This window comes from Patagioenas fasciata, chromosome 2 (genome assembly GCF_037038585.1).
Source record: "Patagioenas fasciata isolate bPatFas1 chromosome 2, bPatFas1.hap1, whole genome shotgun sequence".
NCBI classification, from domain to species: domain Eukaryota; kingdom Metazoa; phylum Chordata; class Aves; order Columbiformes; family Columbidae; genus Patagioenas; species Patagioenas fasciata.
In genome coordinates this window covers 40,928,209-40,949,513 of record NC_092521.1, presented here as the reverse complement: position 1 = coordinate 40,949,513, position 21,305 = coordinate 40,928,209, and the positions used below count along the sequence as shown (strand labels likewise).

Sequence of the window (21,305 nt, the reverse complement as noted above, 5' to 3'; positions counted from 1 at the left end):
TTGACATTTTTTGCATTAGTTATTAGTTGGCACAAATATTAGCTCTATCATGTATTTCATTTCAAGCAATTCCTGACCTCATGGGTACAAGGAAATTGTGATCCAGCTCTAGCAGTATAAATTTGGCAACGAAAATAAACGTGGGTTTTGTGCAGATTTGTGTATTGGCATTAAATATTCTCAGCTCTTGGGCTTTCCTTTTACCTCTCACAAATTTAAAAATAATGTTGATTTCATGCCAAGGCTCTGTTGTTACACTTGTCTGTATTTTAGTGCTATTTACTGTCTTTAGAGCCTTTATTTTTTTTCCTCTGGATCCACTCTGACACTTACAGTATGGAGGGGTGTTAATGCCAGCCTAATCAGGTATCACTCATGAAAGTTTCTGTTCCATTATGAAACATGAGTTTTAAATTCTAGTAACATGAAGTCTGGACTGTAAAGTCCTACTCTTAATCTAGGCTTACTTGGTTAGGCTGTGTTAAATCCATTCCTAAAAATGCTCAAGCTTTTTTTATTTTTTTTTTTAATTATTTTCATTTGGGATCAGATTTCTTTGAACTCTGTAGGCACGCACCTGTGCTCATTTTAATCCCTGTGTAGTTTTCATCAATTATCACAGCAGGCAAGAAGAACATAAAATTGTAAAATGCTTTTGAAAAGTAAATACATTCAACCTGGGATTCAGGTTTCTGTTTTAATCAGACATCATCTGTATTCATGGTCTTACACAAAGCTGGGTAAGGAAAGGCCATGAAAAGCCTTTTTTTGTTTCCGTTGTGGAGTATCTGTTTTGAAGTGCTCTGTTGTATGGTGAATATAATGTTAGTGTTTGTAGAGGCAGCCTGTATTGTGTGTGTATGCAGATTTTTTTTTTTTTTTTTTTGTAAGCTGGAGAAAATCTGGGTCAGGAGATTCATTCTTATTAGTAACTTAAGGCTTTATTCAACAAAAATTTATCCTCCATGGCTAGAAAGCTTTCTGACTGCATAAGTAACTCACTGCCCTTATAGATTAGTGGGAGCATTTCCATCAGGGCATTAAAATGCTCACCTTCTCCCATGTGTTTTTGATCACCACCATAAAAGATCTCAGGGTCACAGTGTTTGTGTGTTTCTCTGTTTTGGGCCCAGGGACCTGTGATGTTTTCCCCCCATGTGTGCCCGCTGTCCAGCCATGGCTTCGGCCTTCCAGCCCTGCCTCGGCCTCCTGACCGTGGGTGATTGCACTCCACAGAAACCAGATCTTGTGTTGCTAAAACAACCTCTGGTCACAGGACCAAATTATTTTTTTTTTCTTTTGTGAAAACATCCATGTCTTCAAAATAAATAAGCTTGAAAGCTTGCCAGTTCTTGTTTTAATTCGCTGGGAGATACTAAACCATGAAATCTCTCCCTTGGCCTTGTGGGGCTTTCCTCTTCCTCGGCAGTCACTGCCCTCTGTGTTTAGCCCCACAGTGCCAGTGAGTTAAATATGTTAAACTGGAAGAACAGGGAAATTCTTGGCTCTATCAGCTACAGTAATCTGTATTAGGAGTTTAAACAAACTTGGGAAAAACAGTTGTTATGAAGCCTTTAATTTTCCCTTAAGCTTCCGTGTCACCCTAGAACCAAAAGCAAAGGTAGTTAAATTAGGATAATTAATCATGGAACAACTTACATAGGGAATGTAATGAATGTTCCATCAATTTGCAAGTTCTGTAAATCAAGATAAGAGACTTCTCTAAAATGTGCTGTTTATAAGATATGGCTGATGTACTTGACAGAAGAGTTAAGTAAGTTAGATGCCACCTGTGTTGGCATCTTGAAGTTGTTTTTGGAGTGGTTCCTTCAGACTTGAAGGTTTAGAGAATTAGTCTGTATTTCTATGTCTAACACCAAATCAGGGAGGGCAAACTTGAGGGAGGAAAGGTCGTTTAAGTTAAAACTCTGTGTTTGAGACTCCTGAATTGACACTTTCCTTTTCTCCTGTTCTTGCCCAAGGTCTTGTGGATGTGGGGAGAGGGCAGCAAGCCTACCTGTCTGCTGCTGCGGGACCTTTGCTCTGCAAAGCTTGGTTTTGCACCAATAGAAGACAAGATGTGTTATATTTATCGCATTCACAGGGGGTCTTGAAACGTGTGGAGCTGCAGGTCCTAACTTCCAAAAAGAAAGATGTGTGAAAACCTTAGACATTGTAGTCAGCCCATGTGGCTAATATAATTGCATCATCTTGAATAGCTACTGTAGATGTGAAGCAGACTTTGAAGCAAGTCAGTTCACACCCACACAGGACTGAATTATGACATCTTGAATAAACTGCTATGCAGTGTAAGTGCTAAAGTAGTGTCAATACAAAGAAAGTTTGTTCCCAAAAATTCTTCGTATATTGAAAATCACTTGAAATTTACTGGATTAAAAAGTTAATTTGTGTAGTTATGTTATTTGCATGTAACATAAACAAAGATTATCAAGATCGTTAAAAACATAAAACACAGGAGAGAAAAATGTCAAATGTATTTTAAGTGTAACTGTCAAATTCTGTTCACATCCCACCTATTTTATTTTAACTTTCATAATTAGTGACCAAATGGTGACTTTTGGTATACTACTTTTTCTTTAAAGTGTAATAGAATAATGAGTCCCTATTCTGTGACAAGCAAACTGGACATACAGGGTATTTCAGAAGATGGACCCAATTTCAAATTGAAATTACTTTAAAATTGAGTCAATCTTTCTGAAACGCCTTGTGTTCTGCTTGAATTGCATCATATAAAAACCTGCAGAAGGCTCTGAGGAGGCATGCCTTTGAAAATTTATCTCCTTTTTATTAGCACGCAAACATAATAACTGGAAACTTAAATGCATTGTTCGTAGAGTATGAAAACGTAGCAATAAAAATTATAGCACTGCAATAAAGATCAAGGTAGAAATCTCTTTAGATGTTGGGCTTCATTTTGAATTTGGTTCCTTTTGTCTTTAGTGTGTTTGATACTTAATTTTTGTATGTTACAGAAGCACCTTCTTAGATGCTTCATGTATTTGAGTTCACAGTTCACAATGTTCAGATTCAGAGTTTGGGGTTTGATAGTTGTTTGGGTGCCTGTCTCTGTAGATAACGTGCACAGAATTTTCTGCAGGAATATCATCGTATCTGATATAGAAAATGTTAGAAACTTCTACAAGGGAGAATGCCATATTGACATTTTGTTAGTCTGGTGGGATCATCAAAATACGCATCATTAGGGATATGTGAGTGCTTCCACTGAAATATACATATTTTGATATACAAAAATCTTGCATGTATTTTGGGAGGTATTTTTGTAACCCAAATGATGGACATAATTTTCTTAGCTGTGGGATCATTTGATGTACCAAAGATTAACCAGTGCAAGTGTTAAGGATCCATCTCTATTATTTAAAAAAAGAATTGCTAGGTAGTTGCAGAATGAGTGACAGGATGGGATGAGCTCTTAATTGCCTTTTGGCTTCAGGGAAGAAAAGAGACTTTGTTTTATGGACTGATGATGTGCAACTGTCAAGTTGCAACCCCCCGTGTGTCCTTTCTCTTCCTTTCGGACTGCAGCTGTGAAATAACTACTTATGAATTCCACTCCTATTTTGAAAGCTTATTTTTTTTAATATTGTGTGCGCTTGCTTTATTCCCTGACCTCAGTGCTGTTAAGTGAGGATAAGAATTACCAAAGGAAGACTATGCATGTGGCAGCCCATGGAAAAGCCACATCAGTTGTCTGTGGCTTTTCATTCTGCATCTAGTGATATGATGCGACTACTTGATATTTTTATTTAGAAAGTATAAGAAAAGCGTCAAAAGTTTGAGTTGTCTCAACAATGTGAGAATATAGTCTCTTAAGCTTCCCTCCTGGTTTGACATTTGACAAAAAAAGTGGCCCAAATTCTATAAACGTTGCCACTTTCATGCCTTACCATAGGGACCTGATACAAGGTTGATAAATGTTTGTAAAAGAACCAGTAAGTGGTTGAGTCCTCAGAAAGGAAGTGTAAAACCTTCCGATTCAAACTGTTGATTTATACTGCTCTTAGCATTAGTAGTTGGTTTGGCCGCTTGCCCCTTGCCTCTGTTTGCCAGCTTCCTGCTACTTGGAGCAGAGCAGTTGCCTGGATTTGCTTCCCCTGGGCTACGCAAGTGCTGTAGCACTGCACTGACATTCTGGGTAGCAATAACATGTATTTTCCTTAAAATCTTGTGACTATCGTTTGCTAACTAGTTTTAAACAAACAAAAGTAAACAATCATGTAATCTTATATATTTTGGTTTTACTTCTGTACAGAATTTCCAGAAATGGCACATTTCTAAGCTAGAGTTGCATCACTATATGAAGCTGTCTCCTCTGCTTCAAAGAATTGTGATGTCCAGCACAAGAATGTTGTTATTAAGTGTTTCTGGTGAAGGTACACTTTACAGAACTGGTGCGTTGTGCTTAATTCCTGCTTTTGTAAACATCCCTTGGGTTGTCCTAAGTACTGAGCCCATGGCCTAGGGGTGCGCTCTACTTCTTGAGATCCAGGGAGGAAAAGTTTTGGTTAGATGTCCCATCTTCATGCGTCACTGAGAGTGATGCAAGAACTCCTTCAGCAGCCTCATTAAATTTGGATCATTGATAACCTATACTCAGCACTTCTTTTTCCTTTAAGTATGATATCATTTTACTGTTCCTATCAATAGTGATAGTGAAGTATTGAAACAAGTCAAAAAGGGAGGCATTAAACTGCGTATAGTTTTTTTGTAGTCCAATATTGGGTATATTAAATAAACAACAGTCATGCTTTAATGTAATTTCTAGGAAAAGTTTGTAGTGTGTGTACTCTGAGGTGTTGACCTGATTTACCTTGAGTCCTCAGCTTGGTCAGTAGTGTGGGGTCTTGGGGTACTCCCCAGTGACTTACTGTCCAGGGGAACAGAGCTCCTTAGGGCTGGTGTGGATGAATCCTGGGCGTGAGAGCCAAAAGAGTCAAGCTGGGTCGCTGAGCTTTGGCTGGTGATGGAGCAGGACTGACTGCTGCAGCAGACAGCACTTCTGTGCCTGGCTGAGGTCTGTACACTACTATATATTGCCCTCATACCTGGCTTTTTTTCAGTGTTAGTATGTTTTATAAATATTTTGGAGCTCACTCTGTTGTTCTTTGGCAACTTAAGTTTTAGAAATAATCTCTAATTTATGTCCTCTTTGTGTGTTTGACCCTGTGGTCTGACCACAAGTCAAAACTTTGCTGGGAATCAGAAGATATGCAAAGTGAATTCTATATGGTGGTGGTTTTTTTTTTTTTTTTTTTGTTTGTTTGTTTGTTTTGTTTTTTTTCCTGAGGCCCAGCTGTAGTAGTATTTCTTGTCATGGGCAATATATTTGCTTCGTATCTCTTATTACTAACATTTTATCTGTTGACTGATTTAAAGTCTAAAACTGAGTTCACTTGTCTGTATGAATCCTTTCCTCCTCCATCTGTAAGACATCTGAAGAGAAACAATTACGGTTGAATAACCAGGAACCAAGTTAGTCTTCCTGCTTATACTGACATGTGGAGGGAGAATTGCAGCCTGAGTGTCATGCAAGGTAAGCAAGTGGCTGTCTTCGAGTGAATACAGATTAAACTAAATTCTTGCTACCTTGGGGTTTTAATAACTTGCTGTAGAAGTGTGGGCTGGAGATTCTTTCAGGCCGGAGGAAAATTTGCCTTTACAGGCTGTAATGTCTGTCTGTATTTCAGCCATGCCCATTGAAATGATAGATCAATGACTGCTTCCCTCAGCTGACTCTTCCTGCCAGTTGTTTCTGATTTCTTCTGAAGTGCATAATTGTTTTGTTGTTTTTTATTTTTCCTTCTCTTTTTTCCCCCTCTGTGTTTGCAAATGTTTCATTATTAATAATTTGTACTTATTCTAGTTCTCAAGCTTATATTGTAAATTCAGTTCTTGTTGTGCTGGCTGGTGAGCAAATGAATGTCACCTGAAACTCCTCCAAAATGCGTACTTGGTATTTAGTAACCATCTGGCACTTTCATACTTCCTGGTCTTCCCAGACATCTGATGAAAGTACCGTACTGCCTCGAGTCATTCAGGTACTTTGGAAAGCCACTCTTGCCATTCCTTGGCATAATGCCTTGGGCAAGTTTTACCTCTGCAACAAACTGTGTCCTGAGAACCTGAGAGCTGTCTTGATCTGACCATTTAATGGGATTGGGTGTCACTTGTGTTGTTTTGAATGTGAGTCATTGTCACTTGGTCATACTCAAGGGAGAACTTAACACATCTCATGTCATAGTTCAGTACCAGAGTAGAAGGCTTAGGACTCCCATGTCTCTTGCACAGCTTGTCTTATGCAGATATGGCAAGATGAGGAGAAGATGAGAGGCTACAGCAAATTTGTTTTATAATTTGTATAAAAATCCTACTTCTTCAACTATGGCTGCGTTTGCAACAAAAGCAATCATGAGCCCAAATCTGTTGAAGGCATTAAATAACATTTGTCTAACTTTGATGTTGAAAAGACTTTTGAAAGTGTCTAGGCTTTCCAGAGTGTCTTTCTTAAAATGATAATGGTGTTGCTATTAAGAGCCAGAGAGAGGTGTCACCCTTGTCAGTTCTAAAATCTGTCTCATGCATAGTTCATGCTTTTAGTTCCATGCTTTTCTTATGCTTAACAGAGTTCCAGCTCTACCCATTAAGTGCTGCTAATTTTTGAAAAGTTTGTTGTGAGAACATAGACAGGGTAGTGTAACATATGTGATTCTCTCTTCAGCTGTATATAATTACTCTCATATATATTTTCCTGAGTGTCTTGTCTTAAAATTTCTCCCAAATAGCAGGCAAAGATGGTGATAGCATATGGTTGCTTTTAATGTCCTGAAATCAAACCAATTACTTAGCTTGCAGCTCCTGAACTACGAAGTGATTATGCTTCCATGGGGACTACAAAAAATTAATAAAGTTAAATTGCAAACTCTTAACAAAGGACGGTTCAGAATTTTATTTACTTCAAGTGTTATATCTAGGCTGTCATTCAGAAACCTTTATATTTTGGCCATAGTTTGTTAAGGTAGTGTATACTGACAAGTTCCCCAGATCATCAATAAACACTCAGAGAGTACACTGTTTTTTATAAACAGAAATATCCAGGGCTGTGTCCCAAGTCAAACCATTTTCAAGAGCTCCAAGGTATGAATCTCATTGGCATACATATATTGGTATCCCTGAATGCGTGATTCTTAATTACTTTAATGATGTCCTTTTAAGAAGCTTAATTGACTTTAACAGCTAGAAAAGTCACCAGAAACTCTTACAGAAGGTCTCTTTTTTGCCTTAATTTCAACTTCCATTCTCTATTTTATGGTTCTCAGTGATGTTTATAGTAATAAGGCAGGGTGGTACTTACCTGTTCCCTTCTGTAGGGAAAATTTTAGAAACTTCTTTGTTCTGATTGAATTTCCTAGTCATGTCTACTTAAAATAAATCAGGGTACTAGCCCCTTCTTAAGCCTATCTTCTACTGTCACTTGAGGCATTATACTTGCTTTTTGTCATTTTCCATACTGTTTCACAGCTTTTCTTTCAACTCTTAGCTCCGCTGTCATCACTGAACCCAGGAACATTCACAAGTATCCAGGCTTTCATCTTTCATGTCCCTTGGCAAGAGGTGTATGTATACAGAGACAGAAGATGGTAGGAGGTTGTACAATAGCACAGAAACTCAGTTCATAAATTCCCAGTTGCAGTTTTTCATGGGTACTTGAATTGTGTTGGTGCTTTCAGCTGGGGAGTACTTTCAAACATCTGCTGCTTTTCTCAGGGGAGGTTCTTGAAGGAATGGTTCCTCATGACACTTGTGTCCATCCTTTTCGATAACTGCCTATCTCAGCTGTTTGTCTTAGCAGACCTAAATCTGACTGCTTTTTGTTGTCAATCATTGGTTTGGCATCTGACTGTTATTCCCTGGGTACACAAAGAGAGTGGCAGGATGGAAACCCATCAGGTCCATCCGTACTGCTGCGTTGTTCCGAGTACTGTAGTTTCCCTGCCTTCCATTACTCTTGAAGACAATTTATTCCTCAAGAGACACGCCATCTCTCTTTACTCATCTTTGGATTCTGGTTTTACTGGGCTGCCCACTGGCGCTTAAGAGCCCTAATTGTTTCCAACATAATGTTTATATTTGTTTTCATTCTTTTTTCAACTCTAGAAAAAGAAAAGCCATCCCGCAGAACCTGGTAGCAACCTGTTTTTCTGTGTTCCTTTATTTTTTTTCTTTCCTATTACATTTTCATAACTGTTTGTGATTCATTCCAGTAAAGTGCTAGACTTCCATTAAAAAGTTCCTAGAATAAATGCATATTTTATTATTTACCTTTATAAACTTGTGAGAGATATGGTGAAGAATATTGGAAGGACAGAAGCTCTGATTTTGTAAGTAATCATGATTGCAGTAAGGACTGTGTTTTGTTTTCCTGATAAGTGGTGCAGCAGTGCATGTGAATCATAAAATGACATCTTATCTATACCTGATGTGTGTATTTCCACGGACACAGTGCTTAATCCATAACTGATACAAACCTTAAATGAAACCTTCAGTTTTAGAGAGTAAAAAAGAGAATAATTGAGAATGTGGACAGAAAGCTAACAAGGGTAAAATGAAACTCTGCTTTTCGTTTCTTCTCTTAAATATGTTTTTCAAACATGCATACATGCACACCAGCAAACAAGAAAAATGAGTGTGCTGGGCTTGGTAATCTGCTTCTAATTGAAACTTTCTGTCAGTATAATTAACTTTTGGGAGATAATATATCTTCTGCTTCTATAAATGTACTGTAACTTTCCCTGGTAGCATATAGTGGCTGGATACCTGTGCTGACCCAGAGTCTTCTAGTGAGATGCTCAGGGCTGCAAGAAGTGGGATTGAAACTGTGATACTTTTGAAGACATTTCTGCCTTACAGTTGTCCTGTTGATGTAACTCTTGTTGGGGAAAATTAGCAGTATTTTCATCAAACTTTGTGGTAAATAACACAGCTCCTAGTTACTTAAGGTGTCTTTGTGATGAAATGTATTATTCTTGGTCTAAGTTGGGGTGAATTTTTTAACAGCCGTGTATGAAGTCAGAAAATGGGAAAGACTGGATTTACAGCTCAGAAGTAAAACCTCCAGTATTTAAGATATTAATACTTCTGCATTTATTTGCCAACAAAGGTACCATAGAGTAATGTACTACTTACCATAGCACTGTGTGAATTATGAAGATTTTAACATTAATTGTAGGAAGCCTGACTTCTGGTTTTTCTGAATTTAACTTGATTCCTTCATCTTTTCAGTGCTTTAATGCTGAATAATTGAACAGATTACAGTTCAGTTTTATTGGTGGGGTTTTGTTTTTTCGTAAACATGTTTGTCTACATGAGGAGAAACTGCTGGAATTAGTGGATATGGCCCTCTCCTAACAAAACTCCACTAATTAATGTTTCTGAAAATCATATTCTCTAAATTGACTACACCTTCTAATTTATGTTTGATTTGACCTTTTAACCTGTAAACGGTAGAGATATGAGAGTAGTGGCTTAGCACCTTCTGCCTGTGAAAATGTAGGGTCTGCATTAAACAGACTGAGGGGTTTTCTTTGGCCCCATATCTGTTAGTAAATTTTTCCTTGTTTCTGGTTATGTGTACGGCTGAGATCTCCTATACCTCTTCTGCTTTGTTAAATAACTTTATTCTCTCTTAGGATCTGTGCTCTGTTTTGGCTGCAGAAAGCATTCATATCTCCTTTTGGCACAGAAAGGACATCTTATGTATTTGAGGAGCTAGGTTCTTCCAAGTGCCTAGTTTCAGTTTCCTGACTTCAGTTTCTCCCCAGTGACAGCGATTAAGGTAGTGCCTTATCAAAGCAGCAAGTTATCAAATGCTTAATCGTCTGCTACTCAGTTTCCATATCAGTTTATTTCTTTGTCAAAAAATCCTGCATTTTTGAAGACTTGCGTTTGGATTACAGAAATCTCAGGTTAGACTCGAGTGAGGTTTGAAGGTTTAAATCGGTGCCTTTAGGATTGTTAGAATGAGAAGCCCATTCATTCACAGATACTTATGAACTGGATTTGGCTTCTCTTCCTTGAGATGTGTATTTTTGTAAGCACTAAAACGTTGATTTCATACTTAGAAAGAGAATGAAAGAGAGGAAGAAAATAGCAAGAGAGAATGAAAACTCTTTTTAGAAAGAAAGCCCAAAGACTTGTTGATACTGGACAGCGAAGCAGGAAACAATGTGTGTCATAAAGGCTCCAGCTTGTTGGATGAAGGCTGAAACTCAGGATGTAGTTTATAAATACAGAACAGTCTCATAAAAATATTTTTAAAGTGCAGTTCTGAGTGCCTCAGAGAAGCTGACTGAATGTGCAGCTGCTTCAGTATGTATATATATTTGTGCACATTCATACACGCACATACACTTATACCATACTTTCTTCTTTAAATATGAATATATTCATTTTGGTGATATGTACTTCCTGGTGGAGACTGGTAACATTAACAACACCAGATGTAAATTTGGGAGCTACAACCTGTATTCTTTGCAGACTCTAAAGTAGCAGCTTAGTGGAGAAGCAGAAAGCAAGGGACTACAACAGGGCAGAAGGGGAGGAATTCTTGAAGCTTAGTATTTCCCTGCACAAAAAGACACAGTTTTGTTTTTTCCCCTCAGTATTTTGTCAGAAGTTTTTCTTTTTAAGTGATACATCTAGCAGCCTTCTAGGGATTTTGGGAGTGTCTTTTGTCGTGACCAGTTGATAGCTGTAAAAATTGTCACTCAACTGGGAGGTGCAAGTGCTTGTACTTGAACTTGCTCAAGCTGTTGGCTAAGAAACATGTCTGGAACAGATTTACTAGCTGCAATTAATGGCCATGTTCCCTTTTTTCCTTCTGACTGTTCAAATATGAGCTTACAGGGATCTTAAACTATGAGTTGCTGCCATCCTTTTGCTTGCTAAATTGCTTTAGTTTTGCAATTGAAACGAGTGTCAATTTGGAATAACTGCTTAAAACACAGTAATTTGGAATATCAGAGTAATTTGTGATAATACGAGAGTGTATTTTTGATTCATAATATGTTGCTGGGCTTTTTTGTTGTACTAAACAAGGCAAGGTTGGAAAACACCCTTTTTCCTTCCCGTGTTTTTAAAATGCTGTTCATTTGTTCTTCTTATTTTACCAAATACTAGAATAACAATGCTACAGAAGTCCCATAATAACTTGGTAGCTGTAATGCTGTGTCACTCTGAATATGCTTATGTCTTCATCTTTTTCTTATTTTTTTTTCTGATTTATAAGCGCTTACCTGAAGGTGCTCATCTGTCTCTGAAATCCCTCCACTGTTGCTCGTTTCTGTTGTGCCGCTGTGGCAAAGGCAGCCAGTCTTTAGGACAAAGTTCCATCCACCCACCCAACACAAAGGAACCCTCATCTTAGGTGTACTAATGTCAAGACCCAAATTCAGGCAATTTCCTCAAAGATTGGGAGTGCGGAAACCCAGAGTAATTGGTAACCTGACAAATATTGCTCCCAATTTGGTAAGACACAACTGTTTTCTTGAATTTGTGCTTAAAGAGTTTCTGCAAATATTTTTGAGTTTGTTTGTTAGAGGAACCCCACGTTTTATCACATGGTCTGCAACCTAATTTCAGCCCTGTTTCTAGAGTGAGTAACTGATTAGAAAATTAAAATCATTTGAAACTGCTCAGAAATGTTTGTTTAGAAGAAGCTGCTGCACCATCTGCTCATGCCAGTAAGGATGCTTGAGCACATGCTGTCAAATAAAGCCAAACCCCAGAAATCTCAGGTACCCCAGTACTTTTCTTTTTAGAGTGTTATGACGAGGGCTGATCTTACCTTGGGTAAGAACACGAGCCTAAACAGGGGTTTAGGTCATATCTTGTAACCTACTAAATTCTCTGTGTCTGTTTTCCCATGTAAGAAGCTGCTGTGAATCGCGTTCATTTCAGGAAGGCAGTCTTGTCCTTATCTTCTGATGGTGGAGCTTAAGGGTTTTTATTTTGAATTTTTTTGAACAAAAGGCGATGTTCTGGAGTGCAGATTTAACAAGGGGTGCTTTGTCAGCTGGGTGTGGAGTTCACGGGCAGGGAGGTGAGGGGGTCTGCAGGCTGGGTTTCTTGCCTGCAGTGGCACAGCACTGTGCGACTCCCCCGAGAAGATGTTGTCACCCCACTTGTGCTTTTTGCTCTGTGGCATTCCCAAAGCATGTCTCTGAGCAGTTTCAGTATGGGAAAAATAATGACATGAAACTCAGAATTGATAGCTGTGGGTATCAATTTCAGAGCTTGGAGATTATGATGTTAGGACTAGCAATATAAACGCTGGAGAACATATCTACAGCTGACTGAGTGCTTGTGCAGTATTACCAACCATCTCTTTGCAGCCTTTCAGTCTCCAAAAGAAAACACACATTTCTGATATCTGAAATTTCAGTTGTTTAGGCAAAGAGATTCACTGTAAAAAGATGCTTGTTGCCCATCCTAAAACTGTGGCTTTGATGACTCATGATCATGAAGCTGAATGCTTTCCCTGTTGCTGTGTCTCCAGGCACTGCTGCAAGGAGCCTTTGGGAGTTCCAGGGTGAAGAGACCTGCCTCTGGAGGCTTCTGCTAAAGATGAAGACCTCCTAACAGGCCAGGCAGCCTTACCGGGAGCTCAGAAATCCTACATCAAGGTAAAGAGATTAATTTTTAAAGCAAGTTGAAGTGTCTGATACAATTTTCAAAAAAAGGACTTGTTTTCTTACTAAATAAACACACAAATGCATCTCTGAGCTTTCTTCATTTTTTGGTGTGTATTGCTGCTTGCTACCTGGTACAAATGTTGTCCTAGCAAATGCTGGGGGAGGGCAAAAAAAACAACATAGTGTATTGTATGTTAGAGCCAGAAGTAATTCTTTATAATAATAGTAGAAAGATATATCCGCAGTTCCTTGTTGACGAGGGAACAGGCTGTTTCAGAGCTCTGCAGCATGCTCTGTTTTTAGAAACATATCCCAATTTAATTGCTGCATTCAGAACTCGCTTTGAGTGGCCACAAAAATATGGAAACACTCTCGAATGTCTTCAGTAATGGGAGGAGAATAAGGTTTGTATGTGATGAACTTCTGTTTACCAGCACTGTAATTATTTCTTAGTATGGTCATCCAGAACTCATTCTTGCTTGTAAAGTACAAATGCTGATGGACAAAAAAGAAATGTGAGCCCAAGAATTTTGTTGAACCTATCAGCACTACAGACCCAGGCACTTTGGGAGAATTGACTATACTGTTGTTTTGTTGGATAGCCAGGATTTTGAATGTAGCGGTGATATAGGCAATATCTTTCCTTCATACTGACAAGATTGATTGAACTTTGTGTAGAGAGTTGGCTGCAAAAGTGAGTAGCAGTGGAAATGCTTTCTACAGATTTCTTCAAGATTAAATGTAGGTCCTTCTAAAGGTCTGCCAACTTCTGCATTTTTTTAAAAATAGCTGTTGCAAAGTGTTAACTTCATTGTTGGAAGGTTCTTTAAATAAATACTTCTTGATTCATCTGAGAAGAAGTGTAGATATTTCTGGTTAATGCTTTATTGATTTTTCTAATTTGGACTGGATTTAGAGCACTGAACTAGGCCAAAGTTCATTGTCCTACCATCCATAGAGTAAAATTAAAGTAGGCATGAGTTTTCCCGTTAGCACAGTCAGCATTTCACTCCATAACCTGCTGTCATGATCTGCTGTATGTGCCTGGGAGCAGGACCACCAAGGACAGTCAAGTACACTCATCCGTTTCTTACACTATTCCCTTTCTCTCTGCTTCCCACTTCTTTGAATTCAGTTTCCACTTTGTTTCTCCAGCCCACTAGCAAGGTCATCTTGAATAACTGGGGATAGTGTATTGAAACCTTGGCAGAGCAGAAAAACTGATGATGATGATGATTATGCAGTGATTTCAAATTGGAGAAAAAAAAATATCCAGAAATTTTTAGTTCCTTAATGTTTTCCTTTGTTACATTTGCCTTAGGAGTAGAGTACATGAAACAATACAAGTTGAGATAACCATGCACTAAAAAAAAATAGAATATTTATCTGGATGTTGTTTAAAAAAAGCGCAGTTTTACACACTGAGAGAGTAAAGACTTCATAGAAGGTATCTGCATAGTCCCATGGGGTGCATGGATGTGTGTAAGTGGGGAGGTGGGTGGTGGCTGGGATACTTGTACAACTGTAGGGTGCTGTCAGTTTTTGGTGATGCACAGTGTCCACGATTGAACTGCAGCCTTGAACTCTATCACTACTTCCAGGGAGGCAGTTTGTTCTGTGCCTTTCTGTCTCTTTTTTCCCTTTGTTTGGACTAGTGTGTTGCTAACCAGAAACACATGATGCGACACAGCCAAATGTTCTGGTGAAAATCAAGGGCACTTCATAGCTGTGAAGATTTTATATTTGTCCTAGATTCTTTCTTTCTTTTTAAATTCTTTTTTTTGTTTTTTTCATTGATGCAGCTGTAAGTGTTGTTGTAAATTGTATGAATAATTGATCAAGGAGTTCTTGTTACCTCAAGTAATGTTATGCTTATTGCTTCTCAGAACTGTGCTGCTCTTTATTGTACTACAGCACTGCTCATATGCTGCTCTGTGTGTGCGGAGTTTATTCCCTTAAAGTTTTTTTCTGTTCCCATCCCCTTTGCTCTCCTCCTCCTCCTCTTTCCCCTCTAGAGTGTGTTGTTTCTGCTTCAGTGTATTCCGTGATTTAACTGAGAAGGGTCTTTTTCAATCGACAACAACACATTTCAAAAAAAACCTCCATGGGCCTGGGAACTGTGCAGTGTACACATCTGGTTTCACATAAGCATGAATTGCTGGCTTTACAAACACGAAACATGTAGTCCTTGCCACAGAGTTAGCTAAAGTGTTCCGTAACTTGAGACTGTATTTGAAATGAAAACAAAATTGTATGGCTTCTTTACCATACTAATGGAAAACATTTAATTTACTTCTTCAAGCCAACCAAAAGAATGACGCAATGCTGCTCAAGCAGATTTACAGTGCTTTTTCTTCTGTAGAAATCAATACAGCTTGAGGTTGCTGCTATGGGAGCTGGCTGGTTGACTGCAATCCAGCTGTGTTCAAATGTAAACTTCTTTACCGCAAACCAAAACTGATGATTTTGATTTATTCAGGCACTGCTGTATCTCTGAGATATTATGGTGTTGGATTTTATTCATGGCTTTCCTCTGCTTTATTGCCATTAATACTACAGGGTATTTAAAAAAGATGGAGCCAGTTTCAAAGCAGTAGTGATTTCAAATTGGGTCCATCTTTTTGAAACATCCTGTAGCTTGGAATTTCAAAATAGCAAGTTCAGTCCGTTTATGATTTTTTTTTTTTCCTCAAATGATATAGTTATTTGCTGCATTTCCTGAATTAAAGTACTTAGTCCTGTGGGAGTGATATCAGCAAAAGCAGCTCTATGTACATGCCATGTGTGCCTTTCAGTGGAGTCTTTTTTTCTTTTGAGGCAAAAAAAAAAAAAAAGGGGCAAAGCAAAAAAAATAGGCTTTCATTCAACATGAGTGTTAAGGGCTGGCATAATAATTTCCTACTTTGTACAGAAGAAGCTCTGAACATTGAGTTGTCTTTGATTTTCTGCCTGCTAGGGGAATGTTGTTTTGGTTCAGTCCAAAAAAGTTCTGAAAAAGAGTACTATATTTTTTTTTAAGAAGTGAAACCAACTGTGCAGATTTTCATAGTACACCAACTTTTATGCCCTTGTTTCCTTTCTTATTCCCTTCTGCCCCCACTAATAGCTTCGACTTTATTTAAGCTCTCTAAGAGACTCTTGCTGTTTCTCTCCTTATTGTCTTCCTTAATGGGATTCAGTCTTGCTTAAGCACTTCACTTCTGGCAGAAATTATTATCTAAAGTAGCCTTTAGGATGGGGTCCCTGGTGCAGCTTATTTTTTTTTTTTTCTTTTTTCCATCCAAGGGTTATATTTCCTTGGGAAGTCCCTTGCTGGTTGTCTGTTTGCTGGTTGTGCTAACTCTACCAGAAGGAAAATTATGGCTTGATACTTGCCTGATAGCTTGCCAGAAGTACGTTTAATTTTTTTAAAAAATAAAAAGACAATTTCTACATCAATTTTCAAGTAATTTTTATCAGGTTTCTTAATTTCGTAACTATTCTTTCCCATATATTTAACAACCTCATGGTGGATGAGTAGCCTGAAAAAATGTTGTAAAGGAACTGAGGTAATTTTTGTTGGGGTAGCTTGAGATGCGGTGAGTTAGCAAAGAATAAGATAGGGATTTGAGATGGTGAGTGATGTTGCTGGTAGCTGCATTTTTTTCTTTGAAAAGGCCACCATGTGAGACTTAGTAAAGAAATACATGAATCCAAATTGCAAATATTAACGATGTTGCTTATTGGGAGGAAAATGATGAAGACATCAGATTTACAAGCCTGAATTTCAGTACAGTTTCAAACATTCTTAAAACCTTTAATTTTCGAACTACTGAATATTTTTACTCATAGCATAAATACTGAATTTTTAAGATGTATTGAATGTATATCCTGCTACAAAATCTTTTTTATAGTAGTGGGGGAGAGCATACAGTGACAGTGTGATTATGTTTCCTATAAATATAAGGGTGGCCAATATCCAGTAGCTGCTAACTTAGACATAATAGAGATGTCAGATATGAGATGTTGCCAAGAAGGTTTGAACAGCTTAAATTTTCTTTCTGAAGTGCTTCCTGAGGATGGACAAAATGCTTCAGCATTAGCATCACTTAAGATCCAGATTTGTCACTGTGATTCAGTGTTTGTTCAGTCATACATTTCTCCCTGGCTACTATTTTGCAAATTTTGGCCTGTGTTGCTGAATATAAAATTACTGGAGGTACTGCCCTCCAGTAGTCTTTCAAGGAAGGATTTTATAAGGAAAAAGCACATAAATCTTTAGAAGAAGAAAGAGACATATTGCCTCATTACCACCCCCTTTTTTTTTTTTTTTTTTTAAAAATCAGATTTTCCTGATATTCAGACATTTCTATTCAGACTATCTGTCTAGAGCTGAAATGCAGCTGACTTCAACAAACAGGTTGACATATTTTGGCAATATATTTAGCCCATAGGTTTTGAGTTTGACTGCTCCAAAATTCTTGTTAGCGTGAAAGGTCTGTCATGTACTTTTCCTTTTGCCTTTTTCCCTACGCAAGCACTGGCAGTCCAGGCTGGAGTATGCCATAAACACTTTTAAAGCTACACTTTGAATAAAGCTTACATTTACTACAGCATATTTGCTTTGCATGGTTACAGTAGTAGCACTGTTCTGCCATATAAACACTGTAATGAAGTTGTTACGAAGAAAAAAATGCCTACAGTATTTACACTAAAGTTCATGGAGCATGAGATAGCTACACCTAGGATGCTGCTAGTTTGAAGGGATTAAAAAAAGCTTCTCAGAAATAAATAACAAATAGCATTCTCAGACTAGCAAGACAGTACGTAAGTGGTGAGAAGAAAGACACTAATTATTATGTAGAGAGCAATCTGAATTGAAATGCCACAGTTGAAGCCACTTTATGGTCTGACCTTCCTATGCATGAATTGAAAAGCAGGAAAAAGTACAGGGCATGACCTAAAAATAGTAGTCTTGAAGCATCTCTGAGTACATTGTGTCTTATTTTTATCTAGTCTGAAATTAGTTTATTCAGGTGTGACTCAAGAGGAAAAAAAAACAATTTTGGCTGTTTGTGTTGTCCTCATGGTTCCAGCTCTGCCAGACATAGCTACTGCTACTTTATTTTAGGACTGTTTGTGACTTGAAGTCCTGCTGGAAACAGACTGCTGTCAGAAGGATGCAGTATTGTTGTTACGAAACTTAAATAAGAGAAGGCTGATCCTATTGTATGCTTCTACTTCAGGAGTTTGTGTAGAAACTTCCCTTTTCTAGCTATGGCACCATGTCATTGGCTACAGGCCTTTGGGGGTTTCTCCCCCGGTGTTTTTCTGAGTTGTTGTCTTAGTTAGACATTAATATTCACAATGCTTCACACGTTTGTGGATCATGGAACCACACTGTGCCAACCTCCAGAAAAGCAAACAAAAAAACCAACCAAACAAAAGAGAAGTAAAAACCAACCAAACAGAAAAACCAACAAAAAAACCCTCTTGTTTTCTGTGGTCGAAGAAGATGAATGAAAATAAGTGTACCTATAGTCTCTTTGCTTATGGCAAATTTAGTAGGGCTTTTTGTTTGTTTGGGTTTTTTTTGGAGGTGTGTTTGTTTTGTTTTAAATGTAGTTGTTTGTTTTTTGGTATCAGTAGAGATATGGTACGAATTAGGATGCTGAATACCTGTGAGCTTTTGCTCAGGTGATTTAGAGTTTCAGAAGCACATAATAAGAATTTGTGAGTTGTCATTTTGGATTGGTACTGAATGAAACATCATTATCCTGCCTTTAGAAAGATTTAATATTGGCTATTTAAAAACAAAATAAATTCTCCTACAAGTGTAGGATAATAATCTACTCTCATTATTTTTTTTTTTACTTTAATGACCCTTTGGTTTCTTAAAACTTGTAGCATAACAGAAGATTTGTTAGGGAATTAGAGTATTGGAGAGGATGTTCCTTTTCAGAGTCTCCTAAAAATAAGTAGCTTGTCAATGTAACTTAATGAATCCTAAGCAATGGATGCATGCAAGTAAGTAATTAGTGGTTGTCTATTTTCCTTTCTTCTAAAGAATATGAAACTTCTATAAGACCAAATGGTTATCAATAGGTTTTGACTCCCTGGGAAGACGGTCTAGGCTAAGAGCAGAAGCTTTTGGTTTTAGGTCAGCAGCTGATTTGCTGTGTCACCTTGGGCATGTCCTCTTGACTTCCTTGCACCAGTTTACCATTGTGTCCACATTTTTTTGCCACCATTGTAAAGTTCTTTGTACAATTTGGAGTCAAAATACAATCAGAACTGTTTATTGCTCTGAGTGGGCTCAACTTCATTTGCTATGCAGTTTCTAGTAATGAAATGCAAAGTGCAGTGAAAATATGCAGTTTAGTCCATAAAGAGCTTAGACCAACAAATAAAACCACCCTGGGCAATGAGTATTACAGTACAGTGGATTTGAAGAAAACGTGCAGTTTTATTTTATGAGTACCAGTCTGTACAAAGACCGAGAGAAGGATGAAGATATTTGGTTAAAAATGGGAATGCTATGGCCAAAATAGCTGACATAAGAGGGAAAGAAAAGATCTGTCTTAAAATGATTACGTGGCAGGCTTAGTTTGCTTGAGTCTTTAGCTGAGGATTTCTACTTTTGTTTTCTGACAGGTAAATTAAATTTACAAATTAAAGCTAGACTGGAAGCGTTGGGCTGTTAGTAACTTTTAACAAGGTTAATGTGGTGAAGCAGAATATTGATAAATTGAGCTGACATTTAACAGTAGACTAGCTGAGAGAACTTGGTGTTCCTATGTAATGTGAAGATTGAGTGTCTTAAGCTTACTGTTTTATGTTTTATGCTTACTTTTGCATGTGTGCCAGGATATGCTCTAGGAAGAGGCATAAACTTTTTTTCTCTTTTTCTCTCATGAATACGTTTATTTCCTGTCTAGAGCTGGAAAAGAAGAGCAACAAGAGGCATTTTGTTAAATACAGAAAAATCTAATTACAACTTGATTTAAAGCCACATTTACACAATGGCTGAGGGGTGAGTTCACTTCCATAAAAACAAACTCGTTGGCTTCCTACTGTGCCTGGGGGAATGTGAAGAAGCATGTCATGGAGAGCAACTGCCTCCCTCTACTGGCACCAGCTTTCCTTACACTGTGCTCTGCAGCTCTGCTAGGGGATATAAATGTATGACTGTATTTGTATGCAAAAGAATACTGATGCATGAATACACTGGTATATACTAATCTTACTGCTTATGCTGCAAGTAGCACACGCTACATTATGTGTTATGTGTGATAGGCTTGATGTCTGTTTTCTATGAGCTTGTAGAAATCTTGTTCCTCAAAATGAACAGTTGTTTCTTCCAATCTGTATTTTGAGCTGTTGTGTCTGTGCTGATTCAAAGGAGAAATGTTGGTGAATAATCTACGTTTTCTTGACACGGTGGTTTTCACCAAGTGTGCACCTCTGAAAGGTGCAAACTCTTATCTTGATTATCCGCTGAAGTATCTCTGCTGAAGTTATAGGAATGGTTGAAAATGTGCCTTAAAATTTTTGGTCATTTTCTTTCTTCAACTGGTTTAAATGTAGTACTGGCCTTTCTAATTCTGTTTATCAGAGGAAAAGGTTGCACATCTCAAGCAGTGTTCCAGTCAGTCATTCATAATGTTTTTCTCTTCCTGAGAAAGGCTTTGCCCAAGACCCCAGCAACAGATTGCTTCATAACAGCAGCTCATGGTCGAGACAGGCATGCACATGGTCTTAATTATTTTCTTATTTTCAGCTGATGATTGCCATTTTTATCAGAGTTTTTGATTACCGAACTTGTGCTTTGTGCGGCTACTGTTCCTTCCCTTTGTGCTACTCTAGTAAGTCTTAGAGTAGCAGAGCCTAGGAATTAAATATACACACTGTCATTATCTAGAAAAATCAGTGCTAAGGAAAGGTGCTGGACTAGTCTAGCACAATATACTTCTGGCAGATGTATGTTGCAGTTCATCCTACTTTCCAGTTTTTGATGTGTCCTTCATTATTCTTGTCTTCAAAATTGTTCTAGAACCTCATACCTGAGGTGAGAGTATGAGGCTTACTATTCCTTAGGCACACATTAGTATACCCAACACAAAATCATCCAACATCCTTATTCAGTGGCCCCCAAACAGGAGCAAAGCAGTTGTGCACGACGGGGAAGGAGATGTTGACAGGAGGCCAGCAGATTAAAGATGTTGCTCTGGAAAAGCAGTGGTAAAAAGTCATTGGTGGCAAGATTGAAGTTGCTGTGCTCAAAGCGGCTTAATGAAGGGATTTGAGTTAGTGGGAGGCTGAGGCAGGTGAGTCAGTTGGTGTCTCAGGACACGGGAAGTTTTGGGGAAGGAGGAACAGGCCTGGGGTGGGAGGGAGCAGATCGCTGTAAGGGTGAGTGGTGTCTCAGGAAGGATGGGGGATGCCAACGCTTGCTCAGGAGAGAGCATCGCAGCAAGACTGGTGAAAAGGCAAAACTAGAGAGGGCCAGGCTTGGATGGCATGTGGAAGTAAAGCAGCTGAGGGAGATGAGGCTCTCTGAGCCATCTTTGCAGTGTGGTTGGTGTTGCAGAGAGGAGA

At 38.3% G+C, this 21,305-nt stretch overlaps 1 protein-coding gene across 4 annotated transcripts in view; it reads left to right on the top strand.

Moving 5' to 3' along the window:
• FAM110B (family with sequence similarity 110 member B) overlaps positions 1-21,305 on the top strand; it is a 112,274-nt gene that overhangs the window by 18,020 nt on the left and 72,949 nt on the right. For 2 of the 4 annotated variants that reach the window (XM_065831839.2, XM_065831835.2), the window contains exon 2: positions 12,593-12,719. The exons of 1 other annotated variant lie outside the window; for it this stretch is intronic. The gene's annotated coding sequence lies outside the window, so the exon portion shown is untranslated. Of the gene's footprint in view, positions 1-9,730; positions 9,872-11,323; positions 11,563-12,592; positions 12,720-21,305 lie in introns of those variants that run through there. One more of the 4 variants, XM_071804089.1, reaches the window with a different exon arrangement.